This window comes from Lontra canadensis, unplaced genomic scaffold, assembly GCF_010015895.1.
Source record: "Lontra canadensis isolate GAN:19392208 unplaced genomic scaffold, GSC_riverotter_1.0 scaffold14, whole genome shotgun sequence".
NCBI classification, from domain to species: Eukaryota; Metazoa; Chordata; class Mammalia; order Carnivora; family Mustelidae; genus Lontra; species Lontra canadensis.
Genome location: NW_022631008.1, coordinates 4,918,937 through 4,928,497, shown reverse-complemented (window position 1 = coordinate 4,928,497; position 9,561 = coordinate 4,918,937).

Here is a 9,561-nt window from a genome sequence, read left to right as displayed (position 1 = left end):
CTTGAAAACATGCTAAGTGAAAAAAAGCAGATATAAAAGACCATATATTATATGATTCCACTTATACAAATGTCTAGAATAGGCCACAGAGACAGAAAGCAGATTGGTGGTTGTCAGGGGCTGAGAAAAAGGTGGGGGAAAAGGGAGTGATTGCTTAACAGATAAACGGTCTTCTTTGGGGATGATGAAAATGTTTTGTAACTAGATAGAGGTGATGGTTGCACAGAACTGTGAGTATATTAAATGTCATTGAACTGTTCACTTTAAAATGATTAATTATGTTACGTGAATTTCACCTCAATATTTTTTTAATCCTTCTAAAGTTTTGATTGGAATTGCAAGTAATGTACACATCAATTTGAAGAGAATTGATATGTTAACAATACTGAGTCTTCCAATCCATGAACATGATATATCTCTTAAGTCTTTGATTTTTTTCATCGTTTTTAGTTTTGCACACAGTTATAGCATATATTTTGCTAGATTTATATGTAAATATGTCATCTTTTTAGTGCTATTATAACTGATACTTCTTAATTTTAATTTCTAATTTTTTATGGGTAGTGTATGACAATATGATTGATTTTTATATAATGATACTGTACTGTTGTTAAATTCACTTATTCTATTGGCTTATTTTTCAGATTATTTGGGAATTTTTTATACAGGAAATCATATCAGGACAGTTTTTATTTCTTCCTTTGTAATCTGTGTTACTTCTATTTCTTGCCCACTGCCAAGACCTTTAAGACAATATTGCACAGGTGTGGGGAGAGTGGACATCCTTGGCTTGTTACATATTTAAATTTCATAAAGGTTTTCAAGAAAACATTCTGGTCATGATTTTAAATAACCAAATGAATGTTTGTGGAGTTGCTCCACCTTATAGAGTAAAAAGAGACTGGACTTTGAAGTCAGCTACACTAGATTTAAAAGCTCTCAATCACCAGATTCCAAGTCCTAGTTTACTCATCTGTAAAATAAAGGAATACCTATGTCATAAATCAGGTTGTCATGAGACTCAAAAGGGATAATGTATGAAAAGAAACAGAGACAGTGTCTAGCACCTAAGAACACCTAAGATATGTTCAGAGTCAGTCCCATTTCTTCTACTTACTTTGTAACCAATTTGTGCATCAGGTTTCTCATCTTGTGCAATGCATATAAGTCAATATTACCCAGTTCATAGGGTTGTCTGGGGTTTGATTAAATTAAATTCGTAATTGAAGCAGAGTATTTAGAAGAGTGATAGTATTCCAGAAAATAATCAGACCAGCAAGAGACCAAGTGATGCTTGAAGAAGTAGGAGAACTCAGATTTATTTTATGCCAACGAACCCAGATGAGCTTGTGCTCGAAGTTCTGGGCCCCAGGCAATGGGGTTATAGGGCTTTTAGAGGGGACTGCAGGTAGGCAGGTTCCCAGGGCTATACTAACTGATGGTAGATGGGTTTAAACTGGGGGAGCAGGGGCTGCTTTAGGTGGGAACAGAAGTGCAGGGAGCCTGTGGTGGCGGGAAGCCTGTTTATGGAAGTAGAAATGGCTGGTTATCTCTGGCTCCCAATAGGGCCTCTGGTTATCTCTAGCTTATTGTTAATAATTTTCCATCTTCTGGGCCTCCTGTCCTGGGCCTGATCTGGGTAATTTTCCTCTTCAGTAGCATGTATTGTAACCCAACCAACATGAATTCATTCCTTGGTGAGTCAGGATCAGCACCAGGTTAAGTTGTCGCAAAGAGAAAACTTTGTTAGCAACAAATAATGACATCACAGGAGATAGCTTCCAAAGCTGTGAGTCCTTGAGCAAGAGGGGATGGGTCCCTTTTATTTAGGGTTAGGATGAATATTTAGGTAGGGAAGCTTTGCCATTGTACATAGAGGGGGGCATAAGGTTGCGCATGTGTCTTAAGGAAATATGTCTAGCACACATTTTATGTTATGTATCTGAAGCTGCAGCTCCTCCTTGGGTGGAGATTTTAGTATTGTAATGAGATAAAAGTCATCATCGGCCATTCTACAGGTCCCTCCATGGTCCATCTGCACAAGTACCAGTCAGGGGATTAGCTCAAACAGGTCTGGCTTGTCTGAGCAGTCACTATTGCTCATGGGTGGCTTTGTTTTCCACTTGCCTGAGTTAAGAGATAAGCTGGAAACAAGAGCTTAAGGAAAAAGGTGGGACAAAGGTGGGTGAGTACAAGCAGGTAGGCTATAAAGATCAGGGTTTGGGGTCTAGCTGGTGACAATATAAGGTACTCTATAAATGTTAACTACTACCACCATCACCATCATCATCACTGTCATCATTGTCATTAGCATTATTATTAATGCTAGTTTACTTCAGTATTGGTTTTTTACTGTTATATAAGAAGCCACTTCAAATATGTGTGGCTGGCAACAACAGAGAGCATTTATATGCTCATGATTCTACAATGGGGAACTGGCTGTGCTTCCCAAGAGGTCTGGAGCAGCTCAGATGAGCAGGAGAGCCCACCGTGCCTTCATAGCAATGCCTCCTAGTAGGCGCTTTGCTGGGATGGTTGCAATGGCCAGGGCAAGGCTGCACTTCTCTTTATAATCTCATATCATCCAGGGATTGTTTTGACATGGCCTCCCTCTTCAAGCAGACTTCTTTAAATGGTTGCTCTGGGCTCCAAGAGGGTAAAAACAAAAACTGCAAAGTCTCTCAAGGTCTAGCTCTAGAATTCCCAGAATGTCATTTCTGCCCCATTCTGTTATTCAAAGTGAGTCACTAAATCCAGGCAGACTTAAGGGAAAGAAAATAAATTCCATCTCTTGATGGAAGAGGGCAAAGCCACGCTATAAAATTGCATGTAGGACAAAAGGAATTATGTGGCCATCTTTGGAAAGACTCAACCACAATTTCTAGCCACTCACTTGGAAATAGCCTCAGATAATTATGCACAGAACCATCTTAACATTGTACAAGAAAGTCTAGAAAATACCTTCTAAATCAGCTATTGACTCAAGCAGTTATTTACGTAGCAGTTATTATGTAGCAGTATCTGGGTAAGGGCTTCTCTGCTACAGCAGAGCAGAGTCCTGCCAGGTGGGCTGACTGGCTGCATCTTGGCAGAAGTATCTCTGGATGTGAACTTAGAATCTTCTCATAATGAGCCCAAGTACAGCCTTATTTAGTTAGTAGCAACCAAAGCTAATGTAGAGAACTGCTTGCTGGCTAGCTTTGCTGGCCTGGAGTAAAAGACTCACGCCTGGAGAGAAGCAGCCCTAATGTGCGCAAGCAGGTTACCTCTTGTGGAAAGGAAAGTGACTATTAAAGAAAGATGGTGGAAAAGAAAGCACAGGCTTCTGAGCATATATTCAAATGCAGCTGTGGTCCCTCAGTCAAGTTATTTGTTGTCTATATTTAAAGTACATTGCATTTAGAGACTATCTGTATTTGCAGAGACCTCTTGATTTATTATACCCAGCAATTTGACTACTAAAGTAATCATTTCAGGTCTGTTCATATTTTCTATTTTGAGAAGCAAAATTTAGCATGCATATCTGCTCCCAGGCTTAAAATGTAATTCCTACTGGACTGCTAAAACAAAGTTTACACCTGCCCATTTAAAAAAATTAAATGATTTTTTTAAGTGCTCTTTTTCTGCAATGTCCAGGAAGGTGTTGGCAAAACTCAGAATCGCAGATGTTTTTTCACTACAGCAATGTTAATTAATCGGTGAGGGCTAGGCTTCCTTTGGTTGCCACCCATTCTATCCAAACCCTCTTTAAGGCCAGAGTCAGTATTTTGCAATATTACCCTCTTCCCTCCCATCCTAATAAATCCGATTCCCAAAGTGTTAGCAATGTCAGGGGATACAGAGTTACTTAACACATCTCAGTAAAACTTTCAAATTCTCCTCCTTAGATCTCTAATCTCATTTCTGAGAAAGTTCTTCCCCCACTGTGAGAACCCTCATGTCTCCCCTCTGCCTTCCCCCGTAGCTCCCCTTGAGTCCACCCCTATTTTCACATGCAATCCTCTACTTGGCTTCTCCATTCAACAAAACAAAACTTTCTGTGGCTGACTGGCCTCATCCCCTTGCTCTAAGAAAGGCAGTTCTGGAATTATCAGTGTTGATGGGGTGGAAGCAGTAAGAGAAGTTTCTTGCTCTTCTATCACCAAACAATTTATCAGAGAAGCCACTGAAAAAAAGCATACCTTTTGGAGGTAGAGGGAGAGAAGCGGGGTAGGGAGGAGGGAGAGATTCTGCTTATAAGAAAATGAAGAGCAATGCCTGCCATTGAAATAAGGTAACTGCCTTTCCTGGCCTTTCTTTTTCCACTTTGCCTATCTATAGAGCCTTGCCCCTTGGATTATTACAGGAAAAAGCTTACCATCTCCTGACCAAAAGTAACCAACCAAGAAGCTTGAGTTAAACATATCACTCTCCTACCGTAAATCCATCACTGAGCTAGGGAGAGGATGGTGCAACAGAATTTTCTTTCCTCCTAAAAACTGTCAACTTTCTGGACACACATGTGATTCCTAGAGAACAGATATGACAGGGAAGAATCAGACACCTAATATGGGATTTGACGATCAGAGCTATAGATATCCAGAGAAGGCAGTGGTCAAAATTTACTGGGACAGTCAGGAAAGTTTTCAAAATCTGTCCATGCAGGAGTGGTGACATCATGAAAAAGACTGAAGATATTTTTGCTGAGTATATAATTTGGGGTTTACAGGATTTTGTTTTTATTTTGTTTTTATTCAGTATTTTAAAGATGTTAATTCATTGTCTTCTGGCTTGCAGAGTTTCTGAAGGAAGTCTGCTGTAATTGTTTTTATTGTTCCTCTTATATAATGTATTTTTTTTTTATTTTGGCTATTTTCAAGAGTTCTCTTTATCTTTGGCTGTTCCATATTTGAAGATATTCCCAAGTGAATCTTTTCCATATTCAGCCTGAGTATGTTTCTCTTATATTCTTGGATCTGGAATTTGATGTCTTTTATTATTCTGGAAAGTTATCAACCATTATATCTTTGTATATTATTATGGCCATTCTCTCTCTTTCCTTCTTTAGAGAGTCCAAGTACACCTCTGTTAGATTGTTTGATATTACCCCACACTCTTAGATGCTCTGTTTTTACTTATTTCACTTTTTTCTTTGAATTTCAGTTTAGTAATTTCTTTAAATTTGCTAATTCTCATCTCAGCTGTATGAGGCTACTAATAGACCTGCTGAAGGCGTTATTCATCATATTTTTTAAATTTCTAGCCTTCCCATTTGACTCTTTCTTCTACTTTCCACCTCTTTGTTAAAATTCCCAATCTGCTATAGCATGTTTCTGCCTTGTTCATATTTGAGTGTTTAATATAGTAATCATACTTATTTTAAAATGTCTGATAATTGCAATATCTGAGTCATCTCTGAATCTAGATTTTCTCATTTTTATCTCTTTATAGTGCTCTTCTCTCTCCCTCTCTCACTCTTTCCTCTCTCTTTATGTATTTTATAATCTTGTGACTTTAAAACAGGGTATGTCTAATAGTCTAGATTGAGGTAAATATTTATCCCTTGCATACTGTGGTCCAGTTGTGTCCCTGAGTCCATGTTGATGTCAGAGATTCTCCTACTCTGTACTGAACTGGGTGATGGTATTTATGCTTTCTCTAGAATAGTAGTCCTCAGACTCTAGTGAGGCACCTATGTAAACATTCTCTTCTCTTCCTGGCAGCTTCTCAAAAATAAAAGTAACCTAATGCTCATATTAATTCTTTACCAGAAACTCTCTTGCATATAACACTCCCTCCCAACCTCCCATCAGTAATTGAGATAGGTAAGACTCAACCATTCATATTATTTATACTACAAATTCCTGCCTCTGTTTTGTTGCCCTTTTACTATGGAGGTGATGCCATCCCCTCCCTTTTTGATCCTGCCCTCTGAGATTTCTCCAACATGTACCCAGTAACTATCTGTTGTCCACATTTATCCTTTCAGAGAATCTTCCTTAAAGTACCCTCAAAATTATTCCCTCCTTCATTTTTAAGTTCCTATTTTCTGAGTGCCCTGACTTTCAGCTAATTGTAATGGAGGAAATTCTTTTTACCAACTCACCCAAGGGTGTAAATTTTTGACAACAAACCAGTAGGAGGAACAAATATGAATCAGGAAATCAAAAGTGTCTTCACAAAAAAAAATTGTGAAAGTCGGTATCCATTTCTGGAAAACTGGTGATTTACAAGTACAGTTTATCTTCCCTGCCCTCAAAAGTGTGTAGAGAGAATTAGGTATTATTCCACTACAAAGTTTATAAGATGACATCAAATCCTACTGTACACAGGTAAAAAGCAGACACCATCATCTTCATGTTTTAAAGTCTAAAAAAAATGTTTAATTGATAGTGACAAAAGAAAGCATGTATTGTTATAAAAGCTGTCGATTTATATGAAGCTTACATTTGCTTAAAATGGAAGATTTCAAAGAAAATCCAATGAGGTTTAGATTTCTATTGATTTACTTCCATTGCTCTACGTGTCTTGCAATTGTCCGAATGCTCTGTGGCTTTGGGATAGCATCGGAGGAAAACTGAAGCTATATCTCTGTCAAATGGCATTATACAGCCTATAAAACACTCAGAGTTGCTTACATTTCTTCTAATATTTTGTGGTATATCATGGAGAAATTGGCTCTTACACAATTTTCCTTTAGCATGGATCTAGATGAAACTCTGCTATCTATGAAGGTGAACTCAGTTTTCAGTTATTATTTGCACATTGTTACCATCAAAGAAAACTTTCAATTTTATGAGTCCCTTTTAAAAACTTCAAAGACTATCAATGTCTTTGAAATGGTAGAAGTAAAAAAGAAAGAAAGAAAAAAAGAAGCAGCTCTTTGCTAGGAAACAAGAAATATCTCACTGCATAAATGTTTGTGTTCCAAATGCTTGGCAACTTGTCACTTTTTATATCACCATGTCTTGCAGGTTTTTGCCTATGTCTTTATTGCATAAATGATTCAACTCTGAACCATCCTCTTCTCACAACCTCCTAAGCAATCATGTAGGTCCAAGATAATACTCTTTCATACGACAATGTTCTCCAGGGGGTCTTGATTCCATTCTTGAGCCTTTAGGCTCATTCTTAGCACAGCACAGAGGTCTTTAAAAATTTTCGTTATACATTATATCAAATCATTTCTGATTTAAAACTCTTCAATGGCTACCATTATCCTCAGGATAAAATCCAAACTTCTCTCAGAGCTATAAATGATCTTGCCCCTGCCTATTCATCTGGCATCAGCTCCATGTTCCACCATGTTTCAACTACCCTGGCCCTCTCAATGTTCCTTGAGCACATCAATCTGATTCTTACTTCAGAGACATTGCACCCAAAATTCTATTTATCTTGACTTAGACAAAGCTATATGGGTTGGGGGGAGGTTGTTTTTTGTCAGATGGATCTCAGCTTAAACACTACCTTCCTTGGCCAACCAATCATCCAATTCAATATAAAGTTGCCAACCATATACACTGATTAATCTTTTACAATTCTCTGTGTAGCATTTATCACCACCATCTGATATTTTCTTTTCTTTATTCATTTGTTTTTTATTTGTGCATCTCTACCCTTAAGAATGTAAGCTCCATGAGAAGAGGGATCTGGTTTATTTTGTCATTGCTATATCCTGATTCCATGGGGCACTGTGTCTTATACATTGTTAGAGCTCAATAAATATTTGTGCAATGACTGAATTGATAAATGAATGAATATGTCAGTTATGCACTGAAATGCTCCTAGATATCTGACCTCATCACATCTCTCCAATCCCTTGGCCACTTATTGCTTTTTCGGCCAAAGCATTCCTCATCTGTCCTTTTTCTCAGGGAAATTCTATTTACCCTTCACTTGAACAAATGAACAAATGAAGTTAATTTATCCCACTTGGTAGTATTTGGTGGGTTTTGGTGGTGGGAGGAAACAACATAAAAATAAAGTTAACCTTTTGAATCATAGCCCTGAAGCCTATAAAATCAGTTGTTACGAGCATGAAATGGACGTTTGTCAGTTAGCACCTGATGGAAAGATACTCCATAAATATTACCTCACTTCTCTCCTCCCTGCTCCATTGGACCAGGGCTGGCCCAAGAGAGCACAGTATATGTCCTAATACCTCCTCCAAATTTGTGTTGTGACAGCTCACACATAATTCCCTTGGAAATTTGATTTGAAGGCAGCATAAAAATTAGAAGAACTAATTCCACTTCCATTTCATTAGAATTCTCATGTGTGTTTGATGAGGATATTTAATCTCTGTGTGGCAATTTATAATAAGGCAGTTATGTCAAGGTCATGAGGATAAATAAAATATAATAGAACCATACTTATCCCTTTTCTGGCTTTGGCTCACACTGCTTTCTTCATTGGAAAAACACTTTTCCTTCAACTTTATCTGGTGAAATGTCATCCATCCTTCAAAACTCAAGTCCTTCCCTTCCATATTATCTTCAACAGCCCTACCCCCAGCACAAAAGTATATGTATGTATATCTGTGCACACATACATTCACACACAAAATCCATGGAGTTTCCTCCAGCAATTTATCTTCTTTGACACTCCAAACTCATTTACATAACTCTTTCCCATCACACTATGAATTTTTAGGGATAGTATATACTTATTCTTTTGCACCCCATTGCAGGTGTGCATTGAACACAATAACAACCAAAAATGAATTGACTTTGGTATCCATTTCTGGAAAACTGGTGATTTACAAGTACAGTTTATCTTCCCTGCCCTCAAAAGTGTGTAGAGAGAATTTTATACCCAGATGATGTAAAGTAGTTACCTTGGACAAAAAGAAGAAAATTGGTAATAATCAAGAATTTGCTCACCACTTCGTTGAGGCTATTCCTATATATAGATTTGAGAGGGAGCAGCAGGTTGACTACCTCTGAGAATTACCTCAAGGACTAATCTGAAAAGCAATACCCTACCTCTTCTGGGATCATCTCTACTTGTGAGAAGTGTCAACACTTTAAAAGTCCACCCAAATATTTCTTCTGGCAAAGCAATAATTCTAAGTTACTGTAGGAGGACAGTCTTTGGGCTCCACATTTTGGGCACTGTTAAATATTTTGAGCAATACTATTTTTCAGCAAAAACCCAACCCTAGTCTTCTGGAATCTACTAATTGAGAACAATCTCAATAGTAGCAATATGTGTTTTTGCAAAAATGCTGGATATTTAACATATTGAAAAGCAAGTGATAAATTAGAGCTGGGTACTGCATTGCATCAAAAAATTGGATGGGTCCCAGATATCTGGACAAGTCATGATGTGAAAAGGGAAAAAACCAACAGAGAGCATGTATGTAAAGAATGAAGTCAAATTCTGGCTAAGCCTGTCACAATAAGTATAGATTGCCAGTTTTAAAAGTGTCATTTATTTATAAGGTAAAAGCTAAGATTGGTATTTGGATGGTGATCTGAATTCTGAAGCATATGGATGGCCCTTCAAAGCCCTTGAAAATTTCCACTCTTTGAAAGAGTTATTTTGACCCAACAAAAGCAACCTAGTGAAGTACACAGACCT